This window comes from Acromyrmex echinatior, chromosome 6 (assembly GCF_024713525.1).
Source record: "Acromyrmex echinatior isolate Ae372 chromosome 6, ASM2471352v2, whole genome shotgun sequence".
In the NCBI taxonomy this organism is placed as follows: Eukaryota; Metazoa; Arthropoda; class Insecta; order Hymenoptera; family Formicidae; genus Acromyrmex; species Acromyrmex echinatior.
The window spans coordinates 13,224,840-13,242,952 of NC_141857.1; positions in this window are offsets into that span (position 1 = coordinate 13,224,840).

Genomic DNA, 18,113 nt, shown 5'->3' on the forward strand with positions numbered 1-18,113 from the left:
CTGGACGAAATTATTGTAGAGCAGAAAGATTGTATCGTAATAGATATCCATTTAGACGACATTAAAATGTAATGTAGATAAGAAGAATTTTATTTCTACGAGAGCGTAGAAAAATCCATAAGGGAAACCGCAAGCAAATAAATATTGAAAATGATATTAATGATCCGCGTGTATTAGTAATGCTAGCAATGATAAACTTGAATCTTCATATTTCGACTAAAGAACTGCAACGTAATTTAGAAATTCCTTATGTCACTATGTGAAGGATTTTACAAAGATATAAATTCCATCCCTAGCACATCACTTTAACCCAAGATATAAGTGAAAATGATATAAGGCTAAGAAGACAATTTTGTCATTGGGCAATTACAAATAATACATTACATGATAAAAAAATCCAACTATTTTCTAATCTATTCTCTTCAGTGACGAAGCCTCATTTCATAACAATGTATAACTCAACAGGCATAACTGTCATTATTGATCCACATACAATCTTCACTGGACTCAACGTGTTGATAATCAATATCGTTGGAGTTTAAATATTTGATGCGGAATTATAAATGGATATTTGGTCTATACTTTTTTGATAATCGCTTAAATGGAGAAACTTATCTTTCTTTCTTGCAGAATAAATTGCCTGAGCTTTTAGAAGAAGTTGATTTTGCTACTCGACAAAAAATGTGATGGCAGCAAGATGGTGTGCTATCCCATTCCTATCGTATTGTGAAGGAATATCTCAATAACATCTTTTATGAAAAATGAATAGGGAGGTATAGATATATTCGATGGCCCCTACGGTCTTCTGACTTAACTTCGATTTTTTTGTGGGACTACATAAAAAATATTGTTTACAAAACTCCGCCGACAGACTGCAGAAGACATGAAAAATCGAATAACTAATGTTTGTCATAGCATTCCTCAAAATAAAAAAAGAAGACCATAAAAAATCACCGCACAAGATATAGTTTGTGATATTTAATTATTATATCATTACATTAATAAAAACATTAGACGTTTCGGCCACAATCTGGCCATCTTCAGTAAATTCACAATATTCTTAAAACGCAGAGTTACATATAGCTGACATTAAATTCAACCGTCGTATGATATAATTATATATAAACGTGTTTTTTTCATCATGTGAAGGTGCCTCGAAGTTGCCATACAACAATGTTACACCACCAATTATCATATCACGAAAAGTGTAGAACAAGAATTTCCAGATTCTAATTTAACAAATTAACTTATCATTAATATCTTCTAATCGAAATGTGTGAGAATAGAATCGTTATCTGTTTTACAGCAAAAAAACTTTTGATATGACAAATAACAATACACAATGTGTAACACACAATGTCACGACAAATTTCCATCTGTGCAAAGGATGTACTTGAGATTCATCATTATATCTTTTTGCTGTAAAATAGGTAACGATTCTATTCTTACATATTTCGATTATAAGATATTAATGATACACAAATTTATTAAATTAGAATCTGGAAATTCTTGTTCTACACTTTTCGTGATATGATAATTGGCGGTGATATGATAACATTGTTGTACGAGGCACCTTCACATGATGAAAGAACACGTTTATATATAATTATATCATACGACGGTTGAATTTAATGTCAGCTATATGTAACTCTGCGTTTTAAGAATATTGTGAATTTACTGAAGATGGCTAGATTGTGGCCGAAACGTCTAATGTTTTTATTAATGTAATGATAATTAAATATCAACAAACTATATCTTGTACGGTGGTTTTTTATGCTCTTCTTTTCATACGTTTTTATTTATAAACCACGTTCGTTTTTATGATGTATTTTTCCTCAAAATATTTTAATTTCAACAGTAGAAAATTTTAAAGAAATGATTGAGGCTATATCTTCAAAAAAATGGAGCTCCATTTGAACATTTTATCAACGGCTAAAGACATATTCGGATTGATCTTACCTTAATCGGCCGGATCAATGATCAATCTTGCTTTAATCGACCGGATCAGTGATCGGTCTTGCCTTAGTTGGCCGAATCAATGATCGGTCTTATCTTAATCGGCCGGATCGGTGATCGGTCTTGCCTTATAACTTAACAAATACTTAACAAAAAGTAATTTTATTATAGTGTTTTAAAAAGCTCTCGAGATAAGCTACAAGAATATGTAATAAAAAATAAGGATTTCCATTTAAAAAAACATTACTAACCTTGACCTAATTATGATAAGGTCATTCAAGGTCAAGTCCATATTTTCATCATGTGTCCTCCTTCCATGCAACTTTCGTTCAAAAAATTTTTTAATAAAATCATCGATTCGCGAGATAATCGACCATATTACTTAAAATGAAACCTCTGTGTGTGTGTGTGTGTGTGTGTGTGTGTGTGTATGTGTGTGTGTCACGTGTACTCTCGCGCGAACGTTAATAACAGTGTTAATAATGAATGTGAAACATTCATGACATGTACATATTAACGGTTGCGCGAGTGTACACGCATACATTCACACGTACGCGCGCGCCCAAGCTTGCATCAATAAAAAATTTTCACACACACGCACAGTCGCGCGCGCACGCGTGCGCGAATGTGATTTCATACAATCAACATCTTAGAATTGCTTTGGTTTGAACTGATAATTACAACATTACAATTCATAATTCATTATTATTTTGTATTTTGTAAAAAATTATTATTTTTTTCAAATTGTCATAATTTGGTTAAAAATCGTCATATCGAATTCTGCAAAAGTATATTTTGAAGGGGAGATTTTGAAATTTTATGCCTTTTTTATTCCATTAAACTGCGTCAACTGCTTTACTCCGTGCAACTCCGGAAACAAGAGGTTCTACTTTTCAATTTTGCAGGTCCTCACTCTATCATCGGCTATTGAAAAATTATCGATGCCACTCAATCAGCATTAGAAATTTCTCGAAATACAGACTTCAAACTTCATTTTCGTTTTTTTTTTAACACTTCTGTATCATAATTATTTACTCACTAAAATTGATTTAGTTACGAGCATTTGAAGTTTCAGAAATTTTTCAAACTTTTCTGTTGTACCGCTTTTTCTTTGACTAAATGTATATATAACTTTCATTATATATAACTTTTCGATATTTTTTCAAGATTACAAGAACTTCTTACATTAAATACAACACATATCATCACTTTTATTTGTTTTTTGCCTCAATCTTCCCTCATCTTTGTCTGCTTACTCTCCTTTACATCTCTCTCTCTCTGATGTATTGGGATGAATGAGACGGAAAACGTTAAAGGACTATGTGGGACTCAAAATAGCGGATGATTGCGCCACTTTATAAATCAAGTGATTTTAGGCGTATGATATCGAGGCTTTTCGATGTTAAAAAAATTTTTTAAACGAATAATTAGAATAATTATTAATGTCAATTAGAATTTGTGATAACAATCAGACACTTTCTACATATAACTTCTTAACAGATTACAATTCTCTCTCTCTCTCTCTCTCTCTCTCTCTCTCTCTCTCTCTCTCTCTCGTCTCCCTCTATCTTTATCAGCCTTATCCAATCGTCACCTCTTTCGCTCTCTTTCATTATCCCTCCTATCACTCTCCCCTGTATATCCTCGTCCCATCTGTTACACCTCTCCAACAAGCACTCATATCTCTTCAGCTCCGCATATTCTGTATTTGCGTTTCTCCTCTTCCTTTCAATATCCTCTCCCCCTCTCATTTTATTCCCTAATCTAAACCTTGTTATTCCTACCACTTTTTTTTCCTTTTTTCTCTTCCTTAAGTACTGTGACAGCCTCTCCGTTCTAATCAGCATTCATTGTATCTCGATTCTCTCATCTTTGCCTCCCTCTTCTGTTTCTATATATCCTAGTCTTTCTCCACTAACTCTTCCACTATCTCATTACCTCCTCCTTTTCTTTCTTCCACCGTCTTTCCACTGGTTCTGCTCCATATAGCGTTATACTTTCTATTCATCTCGAATAACTTTCAAATTTTCTTCAAACCTACTTCTTCCTATTCTCCACACTCCTGTCATTATCACTATTGCCTTCCTCATCGTTTCTCTTATATGCTCTTTCTGTTGTTCAGTTTTCTGTACTGTTTAAATATTTAAATAAATATTTAAATATTTAAATTTCTTTACTTTCTCTCTCTTCCATTCCCATTTTATCTTCACTTCCCTGCCTCCTCCCCTTCTAAGTCTTTTCACCTTACTCTTCTCCACATTCACCTTTAGCTTCTCCTTGTACATGTATTTTTCTAACCTTCTCATCATCATCTCCATCTCCTCTCTTGCAGTACCAGGTCATCTGCATAGGTCATATGCCAGTGTCCAAACCTTCCAATCAACAGAAACAATCAATAGAATTTTTCCCGGCCGAGGCAATATTTTTTCGCAATAAGTTTATTACAGTTTTTTAAGATTAATTTGGGGAATTTTGGGGGGATTATTACATTTCAGATTAATTGCGTTAATGTCGACAACCATATCGACACGTAATTATTATTTCTGAAATTAATTCATTCGTTTGAATAATATATATATTAGTTCAACATCTTAATACTTAAACCGTAGTGGCGCTTCGGATTGTAATGTTATTCAATAGAATTTTTGCCTTTATGCACATATTTGGGTATAATAACGATGGGATACGGGAACAACCAATCACATCTTGTCCCACATTTACGCTTTCAATGCGCAATCAGCGGAATGCTACATCTTGTATACTTCCACTATGATTTGACCTACAAATCCAAATGTCCTCTTCATTCATCTCGGCGCACAATCTTGGTGGCATTAATTTGCTGCGGGCGCAGGCGTGCAATTTTTGAAGGGATAACTTTTGGAACAATTGCCTAATCTTTGCGTCACACATACCAACAAGGCAAAATCATGCATTGCGTTATTGGCCAATTTGCTCCGTACACGGAGCTGTGGACCAACTATCGAAACAAAGAAAGTCAAGTGATGCTGGAAGGGCGTAGCGAGTAAGAAATACAATATTGTAGATAAAATAAAGTGTTGGATACGAAAGGAGAAATTCGTTATCCATCGTTCGCAATCGCGTACCATATGTGCGTGCGTGCGTGCGTGCGTGCGTGCGTATTGATATGATTTTTCTAATTAATTTCCAACAAAAATAATGTGGACGGACAAAACTACATTTATAAGAAGAAAAATTATCTTTTTTATTTAATCAAAGAAATTATCATGTATGTTCCACATTATCATGAAAATTCCACACTGTTAGAAATATCACGAACGTATAATCACGAACTTCCTTTACATGTAAATGAAGCTCGTGGTTATGAACGAAATTAAAAGTAATGAATGATTTAACTGAAAATTAAGTTACTTAAATGTAATGAATATGTACATTAAATTTTATAAATTTTTCAGAAAAATACTTTAAATTTCATATATAATATATGTACATAAATATACTTTTCATTTATAAATACATTAAGTTTAATGTAATGTCATGAAATTATATTTAAATTGTGTAACTTAAAAGTACATTAAATTTCATAAAATTTTTAACAATGTAGTTTCCAGGATGAATTTGCTGTTAATATTTGACTCGGAATTTGGAATAACATTCTAGTGGGACCATTTTTTTTATCCGACAGATTAAATGCAATCAGATTTACAAATTTTTTGGAGACTGACTTCTTTGATTATTTTGAAGATATCCACGTGCAACAACAAATTGAAATGTGATTTTAATTCGATGGTTGTCCAGCTCATTACGGCATAGCTACTCGAGCTTGGCTAAATAGACATTATCCATGATGGTGGATTGGACATGGAGTAGTAGCTTGGTCACCTCAATCACTTAATTTGATTGACAGTCTTTAATTATGTCTCGGTACCTACGGTTATCGATTTCGTCCCTCGGAAATTTTCCTAAACTGAGAAGTAACCACCTTTCTACATTAATGCTCACAGTTCATACACGATTAAGGACACGATTAACAAGGAGAACTATTGAAACTGACTCTTACCAATTTTTATGTATTTTGGATATATTGTTTAGAGCATGAAAAAATATTAGACCCATATTTTTTTGTGCTTACCTCAAGGTTTAGGGAGTGAAATACTTTCTCGAAAATAATGGATTGTATCGTTTTTCTTAAATATCTTTTAAACTATGAGGTACATCCAAAAATGTTTTATATAAAAGTTGTATAGTATCTTGTACTCTGCATAACAGTATAAAAGACATTTTGCAAAAATTGATTGTAGAGGAATGCCAATAACACCAATCGATTATACGAGAAAAGTTACTGAAAAAGCATGCTCAAATTTTTTTATATTTATGCAAAAAAATAAATTATGAAAAGTCGTTTCTATTCATGCCTACATCATCAAGGGTAGTTACAAAAAGGCTAATCGTAAATAGGACCGGAGCATGAAAAAATATTTTTTTACATTAAAAGTACATTGCAATTTTGCAATTAATTGTGATAAATAAATAATTTTTACATAAACAAAAAACAATTTAAGAAAGAGTTAGACATGTTTCTTTAATAATTTTTCTCATACAATCGATTAGTGCAGTCACTTTTCCTTTATAATCAATTTTTAATAATTTGTTTATAACAATTTGTTGCAAAATTTATTTTTACAACTTATCTTTTATACCGAATATAAGATAGTTGTACAGAATATAAGAAACTAGACCATTTTTATATGAAATATTTTTTTACGTTATAGTTTGAAAAATATTTTTTCAAAATGATAAAATCCATTATTTTCAAAGGGACATTTTACCTTCTAAACTTTGAGATACGCAAAAAAATATGAATCTATTAAATAAAATATGTATGATGTATGTTCAAAAAATATTGAACCTTTGGTCGGCAAAAATACATTTATTCATACACAATATATTTACGCTAGTCTCCTTCAAAGTAGTCCCCTTGGTAATGCACACACTTCTCCTAGCGGTCCCGCCATTGTTGGAAACATTTCTGGAACGCATCTTTTGAAATGGTGTTCAAGGCTGGGCCGTTGCATTCCGCATAATATCTTTCTTGATTCAAATCAGGTTCTTTTCAGCGGCATTTTTAACTTTGGGAATAGCCAAAAATTACATGAAACCATGTCGAAGGAGTATGGAGCCTGACGAACCACGAGAATGTGTTTGGCCAAAAAAATCTGAATCAGATGTGAAGAATGGGCGGGTGCATTATCATGATGGAGCTGCCAAGTCGCTACTCACAGGTCATAGATCGACTGCCAGCGACTTTCTACGGGCGGAAAAAAATTCACACATGTGCATAAATGTACCTAACACATCTCCACGAAAGACGTCTCCCGTGCTTTGTTTGTGCGGTTTAAAAATTAAAGTTCGATATTTTTTTAACACACCTCATATCTTATAAATGCAATTGAATTATTATTGTACACTAAAAAAAAAAATTTTAATTTTAAAGAAATATTTCTTTGTATTTCGTATTCAAAAAATGCCAGAATTAAACCTAAAAAGAGTGAAAGCTGATCTATCAGCTTCTATACCTCCTATTATACAGAACTTTTTATTGGGAGATAACTTTGTCTTACCTTTAAACAATAGATTGGATTTAACCAATCTTATTAAGTGTATAGAAAGTAATATTTACAAATTGCCTATTGATGAGCGCATCTCGATCTTGAACCACTCATTTCCTGTATTAAATAACTTAGCTTCTTGTTTCCTACATTGTACGGAGGTAGATAAGACTTTGTCACAGCTAGCGAAAGACACAAAGGGTTTTTTTAAGAGATATGAAAGGTAGGATTATTTTTACTCGTGCGAATAAGGGGAATGTGACGGTAGCATTAGATAGAAAGGTATACATTTCCAGAGTAAATGAGATGCTTCAGGATGTGAATACTTAAGAGGTAGTTGAAAGAGATCTGACGAGGAGAATGATAACGGGCTTACGCGCTTAATTAATTAGTTGGAAGGAAAAAAGTATATAGCTAATTCCATATATAAAAGTTTGTTAAATAATGGGATACTTCAGAGAACCTACGCTTTTCCGAAGATACGTAAGCAGGACTGTCCCTTATATAATAATAGTTTCCCGTATAATAGTTTCTTTGATAAATAGCTCTTTGTATTCGTTAGCATATAGTCCACAGTGAGCAAACGCGGCACCCATCTTGCCGATAGCTTTTTCGTACCCAATTGTTCGTGCAAAATTGAAATTACTGTGCCATATGATATGCCTGTGGCCTCAACAAGCTCGCGCACTTTCACTCATCGATCAATCAAAACAATATTGTGAACTTTATCAATGATTTCTGACGTAGCCTCAATTGGACGTCCCGAACGAGGTGCATCACATGTGGATGTACGACCATGTTTAAATTCATTCACCCAATTATATACAGTCGCAAATGCTGGTGCAGATGTGCTATAAACATTAATTTAACTCGGCTTTGATTTCTTTCGGTGTTAAACCCTTCATATGTAGATGTTTGATCACTGCACGAAACTCGTTTTTTTCCATTTCGCAAAAAATACAAAGATTGTTCGCTTTAATCGTCTGCAGAAACCGAATCACGCGATGAATTCCGCTCAAAATTTAACAATAAACAGCTGAAAGATGCTACTTGTCAAAAAGTAATGTGACATGACACTGCGAGTGCCCTCTGACAGATTTTCTAAGAACTTATTGACTTGCCCTCGCACAATCGCGGAATTAATTGATAGAGTAGTTTCGCTTTCTAATTCTAAATTTCACCTTGATAATTTGTGTTTCATTATTAAAATATTGTTAGAGAATGATTATCCATTGAACTTTATATTAACAATCGTTGAGAATATTAACAATCGTTTGAAGAAAATTGTTACGGCTAGTAATAGAAAGAATTTTGTTAATGATAATAGGGTTGAAGCAGTGCAGCTTTCGTGGTCCACTGTTCCTTTCACTCGTGATATTACTGAGAAGTGAATAAATTGCGAGAATTCATTAGGGTGTATATGGACCTTTACCGCGTGACAAGAAGTCGAATGTTGTTTATAAGATCGCGTGTAAGAGTTGCGATGTAAGTTATATGGAACAGACATTATGTGTAGATAGCTGAGGTCAAGAATCACGGAGCATAAGAACCATGCGATGGAACACCTCTACTCGTAATGTCATAACGGAGCATCAGTTACAAAAGGATGATTTCGATTGGGACAACGTTACAATATTAGATGAGGAACCCTACTACAGGAAAAGATTGATTTCGGAGATGATATTCATCAGGAGACAAACGCACGGACTCAACTTACAGACGGATATGGAGGGGCTTCCCAAGGCCTACCTCCTAATCATAGACAAGTTATAAAGACTAAAATTGTTGTCACGTCTTGTTAGTCAATATTGTTCGTACACAATAATGAGTCTTTCTGGCGTGATTTTTGATTACTTTCCAACTTTCATTTTCGTGGAATTGATTATTTTTAATGCTAAATTTTTCCATTTGTAACCTTAAATAATACTAAAATTAAAAATGACTCACTGTGTCTGATACTGCTTGGCCAAAATATCAAGAACTGGTTTTTGAATAATTCATAGTAATGTTTGCGATATAGTTTGTAATTTGTGATCAGGATTAACGGCCTTATTTTCGGGATAATTAATTATAATTATCCCAAACTATAATTATCCTGAATTAATTAAAGTTTTTGATTAGTTTAAAAAATTAGTTTTTCATATTCTCTATTCCGATATTTCCATCATTTCCTTATTTTTGCTCATTTTTCTTTTCGTTTTTCTTTTACTCTTTTTAGGTTTAATTCAAGCATTTAAATTCTCGAAGTAGAGGAGCTCACCATGACAGGATAATTTTTATTTACAATCTATTTGTGTTAGTTTGTGTTGTCTCTGAGGAGGGCTTAAAAGTGAGCCGAAATATGTAAGTGCGTTTTAGTAAGTAAAGAAGTTTCATACTTCATAGATATATTATTGTATTTGCGCGACGTCTTCTGCGCTTAACTCCTACTGCCCGCATCCTTTCCAGTTATTTCTAAAGCTAGATTCTGCAACAGACATTGTTTTCCAATACCAGCTGATACAACGGGAAAAATATTATTATTAGATGTTTATGACTTCAGATTTTCCTGATATCATTATGTTGTTAGACCTTGCAATTAAACTTCATGTTATAAATAATATCTTAAAATTACAATCAATAACTCACTATCAATTCTCATCGTCTAAGTTTCAAAATTAATTTAAATTTATATAGTTTAAAGCAGATATATTATAGAATAGACCGGCAGTTCCAAATATCAGTTGAATTTTATTTTCAAAGTGATTCCAAAATAAAATGTGATATTTGTGGTGCAACTGCTATCATTATTTGTTCTTGGTGTAAAAAGTGACTTTGTATTACATAATTTTTTCATGATCATTACATTTGTAATACCCACGTACTATAAATAAAACAAGTACATTATTTATTTATATAAAAATTGTTTATGCATTAATTTTATATCGACATTTTTATGTATCTTTTATATTATGTTATTATATATTAATCTTTTACATATTATTTTGTATTGTGTATTTCTTTAAATAATTACCAAAATTTATACTTATTATATTTTATTAAATCCGCCCAAATTTATGTAAATATAATATACAGAAATGTAATAAATATAAATGTAAATAATGTGTTACAATTTCGCGATTAAATTTTTCAGAAAAAAAGGTGTACTTTGGATAGTATAGGAGATCATTGTTATAAACAAATTATTAAAAATTGATTGTAGAGAAAAAATGACTAATTCAATCGATTATATGGGAAAAATTATTTAAAAAACATGTTTAACTCTTTCTTAAATTGTTCTTCGTTTATGTAAAAATTTTTTGTTTATAACAATTAATTGTAAAATTGATTTTTGCAATGTATTTTTAACGTCAAAAATATTTTTTCATGCTGTGGTCCTATTTATGATTGTCATTTTTTGACTACCCTTGGTGATCTATGCATGGATAGAAACGACTTTTCATTACTTATTTATTGTTTTGCATAAACATAAAAAAATTTAAGCATACTTCTTTAGCAATTTTGGTAAAACTCCTGTTTAAGGGAATCCTCTCCGATGACCTTGATCTTGACATATGTTATCAAAGTCATGACCCTGAGTGACCTCTAATAGATTTTAGCTCGTCTTTCGTTAAAAAATTATAAACAAAAAAAGTTTCGAAAATAACGTCTTATTTCTGCTATATATACCATATCTTCTAAACCAATGTCGTCCCCCACTTAATTTTTGCAGAAAATCACTCAGGAAATCACTCAGGCGACTTTCACCTTTGAACTCTCACTCCCATTCTCCCCCTATTATTGTAAAATCGAAATCTATGTGCTTTGAATACATATAAACACAGTTGAGTATACATACACACTTATGTTCATTCATAATAGTAATGGACTCATCAAAGCTCTCGAACATTCCTTGTATATAGTAGTTGATAGATTTCTAATACGTCAACATGCGACTTCACGAATTTCTACGCTTGATTGATAATTACGACGAGTTATTTTCTTATTTGTTATGAGAAAGGTGTAATTAGGCAAAATGCTGAATATCAGCGATATAAAATCAGTCTCAATCTACGTACGACATGTTCTTTTGTAGAGGGAGAGGAGGGATGAGAGTCGAAGGTGAGAGTCGTGTGCTCCTTTGCAGAGGGGAAGAAGAGGTGAGAGTCGCTTCTCGTGGAAAATCGTAATATATATTTTAAAGTAGAGACGAGCAATGGCTAAAACCTGTTAGAGGTTACTCAGGATCATGACCTTGATAACATATGTCAAGACCAAGGTCTTGTCATCGGAGAGGGTTCCCCTAAACACAGGAGTTTTACCCATAATTTTTCCCGTACAACCGATTGGTGTAATCAGAATTTCTCTACAATAAATTTTTAATAATTTATAACAATTTATTGTAAAATTGATTTTTACGTCTTTTATGTCATTATACAGAACATAAGAAATTATGTAACTTTTATATAAAATATTTTTGGATATACCTGATAGTTTAAAAAATATTTTTAAAAAACGATACACAATTTATTATTTTTGAGGAGGTATTTCACCGTCTAAACCTCGAAATAAGCACAAAAAAATATGGTTCTAATATATTTTTTCATGCTTTACAATTCAAAATTCATCAAAATCGGTGAGATTCAGTTTCAATGACTCCCTTATAAGAGCCTCTTTCTCAACTACTGATTAAATTAATCGACGCTCAATTCGCAGAAATGCTAATAGCGGTTTAATGTATCAAAACTGTCAGTCTCTTATCTTTTCCTCTTTTGATACAAATTTTGTTCTCACATTAGTAATCGTGATGATTGAATCAACCATCAATTAGCATTAATCGAAATTGGTGAAAAAGGCCCTAAGAGTAGACACTTTGAGAAAGAAAAGCATCTGAAAAGTATGTTTCTCTTTTCTGTTTACGACATATCGTCGGATTTCTAATTCCACCCAACAGTACTCAATTGTATTTCAAAAAAATTTTCTAGCCTAATCTAAGATTTTTGTGGCTGTCTCAGAAAGTAATCGGATTAGATCGAATGAGAATCGTGAGAAGAACATACTTTTGAGTTATAATTAAAAAATTACTACAATGAGGTTATATTCGTTTTTTCAAAATTATGTCATTAAACTATATATATTTCTATTATTAATATAGAACAAGGTCGCCTATTATGGGATAGACTCCTAATATGAGATAGCGAGGTTTTTGCTAAACTAATAAGCGCATATTTGATTTTATCATTGGTTTTATCACTTTACTCTTAGTGTAAAATCTTTTTAGTAGAAAATTCATTATTATATCATGCGTGTGTAGTTGTTGCAAAAAAAGATCTATGAAATTGAATGTTATCAAATTTTATTGTGGTTAATCTTCAAATTTTATTTTATTATATAAAAGTAGATATTGGGTAATAAAGTCTGTAGTGATTGAATAAGATTGTATTCATAGGAAAACACGTGATATAATAATTTGTTTAACTGTAAAGATTAAATTTGATGAAAATTCGTGAAACAGCAAGACATGGAAATCGTAATATGAGATATTTAGGATATTCCAAACTAACATGAGAACATCTAAACAATTTAATATTTCAAAGCATACTATCGAACAAAATGAGATTAAGAGAGAGAGAGAGAGAGAGAAAGAGGTGAGATCGTGTGAGTGGAGGTAAGAGAGGAAGTGAAGAGAAGAGCGAGACAGCGTGGGGAGAAATGGAGGAAAAGGGTTAGGAGACAGAGAAGGAGATAGAGAAGAAAAGGATTGGCACATGGCATGCGGGGAGGTGGAACGGCACTCAGGAGTGGGTAATGGGGGAAAGTATGTTCGGGAGAGAACAACAGAGTCGGTTCGAGATACAGAGATATCAATAAGTTGAGTCTGTTCGAAAGAAATAGCGCAGAAGGAAGGATAGAGAGAAAGAGGGGGGGAGAGAGAGAGAGAGAGAGAGAGAGAGAAAGAGAGGATAAATGATGAAAGAATTCAGGAAGGCTAAGAATAAGCGTGGAAGTACAGGTGAGTTGGAGAAGTTCCTAAAAAGGAAGAGAGAGGGAAAGGGAGAAGAAAATAGTAGAGGAAATTTTTAGGAGTAAAAAAATGATAAGATCGCTAGTCAAAATGGGAGAGGAAGGGGGGATAAAGGAAATGCTCAAGGAAATGAGGGAGGAAATGAGGGAAGGGTTAGGGGGAATTAAAAAATAAATAAGAGAGGTAGCTAAGGGGCAAAAGGAGATGGTGAGAAAAGAAGTGGAGAGGAGTTGATGGAGAGATGAAAGAAGGAAAAAGAGGAAATGGTGGACAGGATGAAGATTGGAAAGGAAATTGGAAAAAAGTGAAAGTAGAGAAAGGAAAGTGGAAAAAGGAGGGTGTAAAAAAGAGAGGCGGGAGTGAGACAAGAAGTGGAGAAAGAAATGAAAGATGGATGGATAAGAAGATTGGAGGAAAGAAGTGAAGGGAAGAAGTAAAGGGAGAGTGAGGAAAGGAAAAGAAATATAATAATAAAAGGATTAAATTTAGAAGAAGGAGAAATAGAGGATAAGAGATAAAAGAAATAATGGGAAGAATAGAAGTGAGAAGGAAGATAAGAAGGAAGAAAATAAGAAAGATAGAGGGTAGAGGGAGTGAATGGTGGTGGTAACTTTGGAAAGTTTAGAAGAGAAGGGAAATATGTTAAGGAAGCTGAAGAGAAGGGATATATGAATCCAAGAAGATTTGACTTGGCATGAGAGGAAGATAAGATGGATGATGAGACAGGTAGTTATGAAGGAGGGGAGAAGAGCAAGGATGAGGCAGGAAGGTATGGATTGAAGGAGAATGGTGGAAATGGGATGGAGAGAAGGAAGAACTAAGGGATGATAGGGGAAGGAAATGATAGGAGGGGAAAAGATTAAAATCGGAGAAACAAACAAAGAGGAAGAGAGAGCAAGAAAAGAGAGATAGGGGGGAATAAAAAGGAGAATGGGAGGGTGATACAGAAGAGAATAAAGATAGGGAGGAGAAAAGAGGGAGGGAGAATAAAGAGGAGAACAGGGGAAGGGAGAGAGAAAAGAGAGAGAGGGAAATAGGAAGCAGAAGACTGAGAGAAAAAAAGAGGGAAAGATGGAGGAAATGGGGAAAGAAGGGGGGGGAAGGAGTGAGGATAGCTTTTTGGAATATGACAGAGATGAGAAATAAAGATAAAGAGTAGAGGACTTTTGGGCAAGTTTGAAAAGATGGGATACCATAGTGTTGATGGAAACATGAGTCGAGGAGAAGAAACGGAATTATGTAAGAGAAAGATTACCAGATAGATATATATAATATATGGAGGATGCAAGCCGCAAAAAAGAAAAACAAAAAGAAGGGCAATAGGGAGATTGGTGATAGGTATTAAAAGAGATTTGTATGAGGAAGAGGAAGAGAAGAAAGAAATGAAAGGGATGATGGTGGGAAGAACAAAAGTAAGTAGAAATAGAGTAAGGATGGTGGAGGTATATTTTAACAGGGATATGGAAAGAAAGTTGGAGGATCTAGAATAGATGGAGGGAAAAGAAGAGGGGGGTAAAACCGGTAGTAGGGGGGAATTTTAATGCGAGAATGAGGAGAGAGGGAGGAAGAATAAGGGAAGAGAATGAGAGAGAGGAGGAAGAAAAAAGAAAGTCAATGGATAGAAAGAAAAACAAGGATAGAAGTTTGTAGAATTTATAAGAGAGAAGGGATGGTCAATTTTAAATGGGAATTGAAAAGGAGATGAGAAAGGAAATTGGGAGAAGGGGGGACTCAGTGATTGACTATATTGATGAGGGATGAAGAGATGAGAGAAGATGATTGAGGAGATGAGGGAGAAGATATATTGTATGAAAATAGAGGATGCAATAAATTCAGACCATCATCCACTGGTAGTTTCACTAAAAGGAGATAAAGATGGGAGAAGAGGAGCGGGAGAGAAGCGAAAGGAGCATGTAGGGGATGAGGGAGGTAGAGAAGTATTTAAAGAGATGTTAGGGAGAATGGAGTAGAGGGAAGGGACTGTGCATGAGAGCCTGAAGGAAGTGGAAGGGAGAGATATTGGAAAATATAGAAATGGAGAGAGGAAAAGAAAGGAAGAGAAAAGGGTGGGAATGTAAGGGAAATGAAGTCAGAAGTGAGAAGGGTATTAAGGGAGTGGAGGAAAGGTAAGGGGGGAGGAGAGGAGTACAGGAAAGAAAAAAGAGAGTATAAGGAATTATATGAAGCCAAGAAAAAAGAGGAGAATGAAAGATGGGAAAGAGAAGTGGAGAGAGCGAAGAATGAAGAACAAATATGCGAAATAGAGAAAGGAAAAAATGAAAAGGAATAAATAAGGGGAGATGAGAGAGTGGAAGCATTATTTCAAAGAATTGTTAGGGGGGGGTGAAAGGGAGAATGGTAATGGGAAAAGGAAAAGGAGAAAGGAGGAAATGAAAAAGAAGCTAAATAGGGAGGGAATAAGAAAGGTGATTAGGAAATTAAAAGACGGAAAGGCAAAGGGGTGGACGGAATTCCGAACGAGGTGTGGAAGTATGGGAGGAGGGGTATGGAGGAATGGGTCTAGAGAATGGACAGAGGAATGGAAAGAGGGAATGGTAGTGTCGGTAATGAAAAAAGGGCAGGGAGAGGAGGTAAGGGACAACAGGGAGGTGTCGATAATGTTATCACTGTATAAAGTATATATGGCGACGTTGATCGAAAAATTGAAAGAAGATGTGAGAAGAAGGGTTTTCCTCTTTTTTTCTTTACCTGTTCATTTATTAAATTAATTCCATCGCATCAAGCGGGCTTCAGAAAAGAGATGGAAACATTAGATAATATATACGTGTATTGAATTTTTTAATAAATAGGCAGATTAGGAAAAAAGGGGGAAAACTAATAGCATTATTTGTAGATTTGAAAACGGCATTTGATTCGGTGGATAGGGGAATATTAGTGGAGGCTTTGAAGTAATAAGTTGGACTGGAGATGGAAGGGTAAGGTGATAGAAGAGAAGTTCAAATATGGGATATACATTGCAAAGGAATGTGGGGCAGGAGAAGCACGTAAAAGAAAAAGGTAGTGAAGGCGGCGGCAGTTATGGGACAGGTATGGGGGATTGGGAAAAAAAGATTCGGCAATGATTGGAAGAAAAGGATATGGTATTTGACGTTGATCTGGGCTAAGTTATGGGGTGGAAATCTGGGGCTGAAAAGAAAGGGAGGGAGTGGAGAAGTTGCAGGAATATTTAAGGTGGATGTTAGGAGTGGAGTGAAAGATGCCAAGCTACATGATAAGGGAGGAAATGCAAATGAAAAAGCTAAGAGGAAGGGCGGGGAAAAGGGATTGAGCATTCGAGAAGAGATTGAAGGGAGAAGGTGGTAGTTTTCTTGGCGCAGTTATGTTTGGAGGAGATAAGGGATAATGTAAGAAATGGGAGAAAGTTAAAAGATTGGGAGAAAGAAAGGGACAATATTTCGAGTGCACTGGAGTTGGAAAGCTGGCAAAGACTAGAGATGAAGGGAAGGTTCGAAAAGCTGGAAAAAAGAGATACAGAAATGCAGAAAGAAGAAAGATGGGAAAAAATAAGGAAAGCGAAGTATAATAGGTAGTATAGATGGATAAAGTGGAAAGGGATTCCGGCATATTTAAGAAAAGGAGGATGGGGAGAAAGGAGATATAGTAGGATAGCTAGGTTTAAATTAGGGAATAAGATGAAGAAAAAGATATTGGGAAGGAGAGAAAGAAAGAAAGTGTAGGCTATGTGGGAATGGAATGGAATCATGAGAGCCTGGGAATCATGAGAGTATGGCAAGAGTAGGAGTTGAAGTATAGGGAATGAAAGAACTGACAGGAGGTTGTAGAATTTTGGAGAAAGAGGGAGAGAGTGAGGGATGGATGAGAGAGGTGGAGGAAGAAAGGAAGAAAGTGAAGGAGAGAGGGAGTTAAGAAAGGGAAGGGAGGGAGGGTGAGGGATGAAGGAGAGAGAGAGAGAAAGAGAGAAGAGAAAAAGAAGGAGAAAGAGAGGGGAGGGGGAAAAGACGGGGAAGATTAATGAGTTGTAGTTTTTGAGAATGGAAAAGTGATATAAAGATATTACACCGGAAGCGGAGGTCTAGGTATAGGAAGAGAGAGATATGGTAAAGTAAGTTAAAATAGGATAAGAAAACTTTTGTGATTGTTATTGTATATATATTTGTAACTTCAAGAGGATGCAATAAAGATATACCTAACTATTATAGAATAATAGTTAACATACGTGCCTCTTTGTCTTGCAAATATAAGTTTTTTATTAATAAATTCACTTAAATTTATGCAAATTCTCTTAAATTTACGTTACGCAAATTCGCAATTGCTCTTCTCACAATCCATACAATCAATTCGATTATTTTCTGAGTAATACGTAAATACCTTCAGACATCGTTTTTTTGCAGAAACTGTAACCAATTGTTAGTCCATACTTATAAGGTCTATGATTTAAAGTTGTCGACTATTGAGATTAAGAAATCTTTTACAGCTATAGACTAATGGCTTTTGCATACTGGACGCTTGCTGCGCAGCAAAATGCGACGCGGTAATCAATGAATATGTTAGCAGTTGTAAGTCATACTGAAAAAAATCACGTC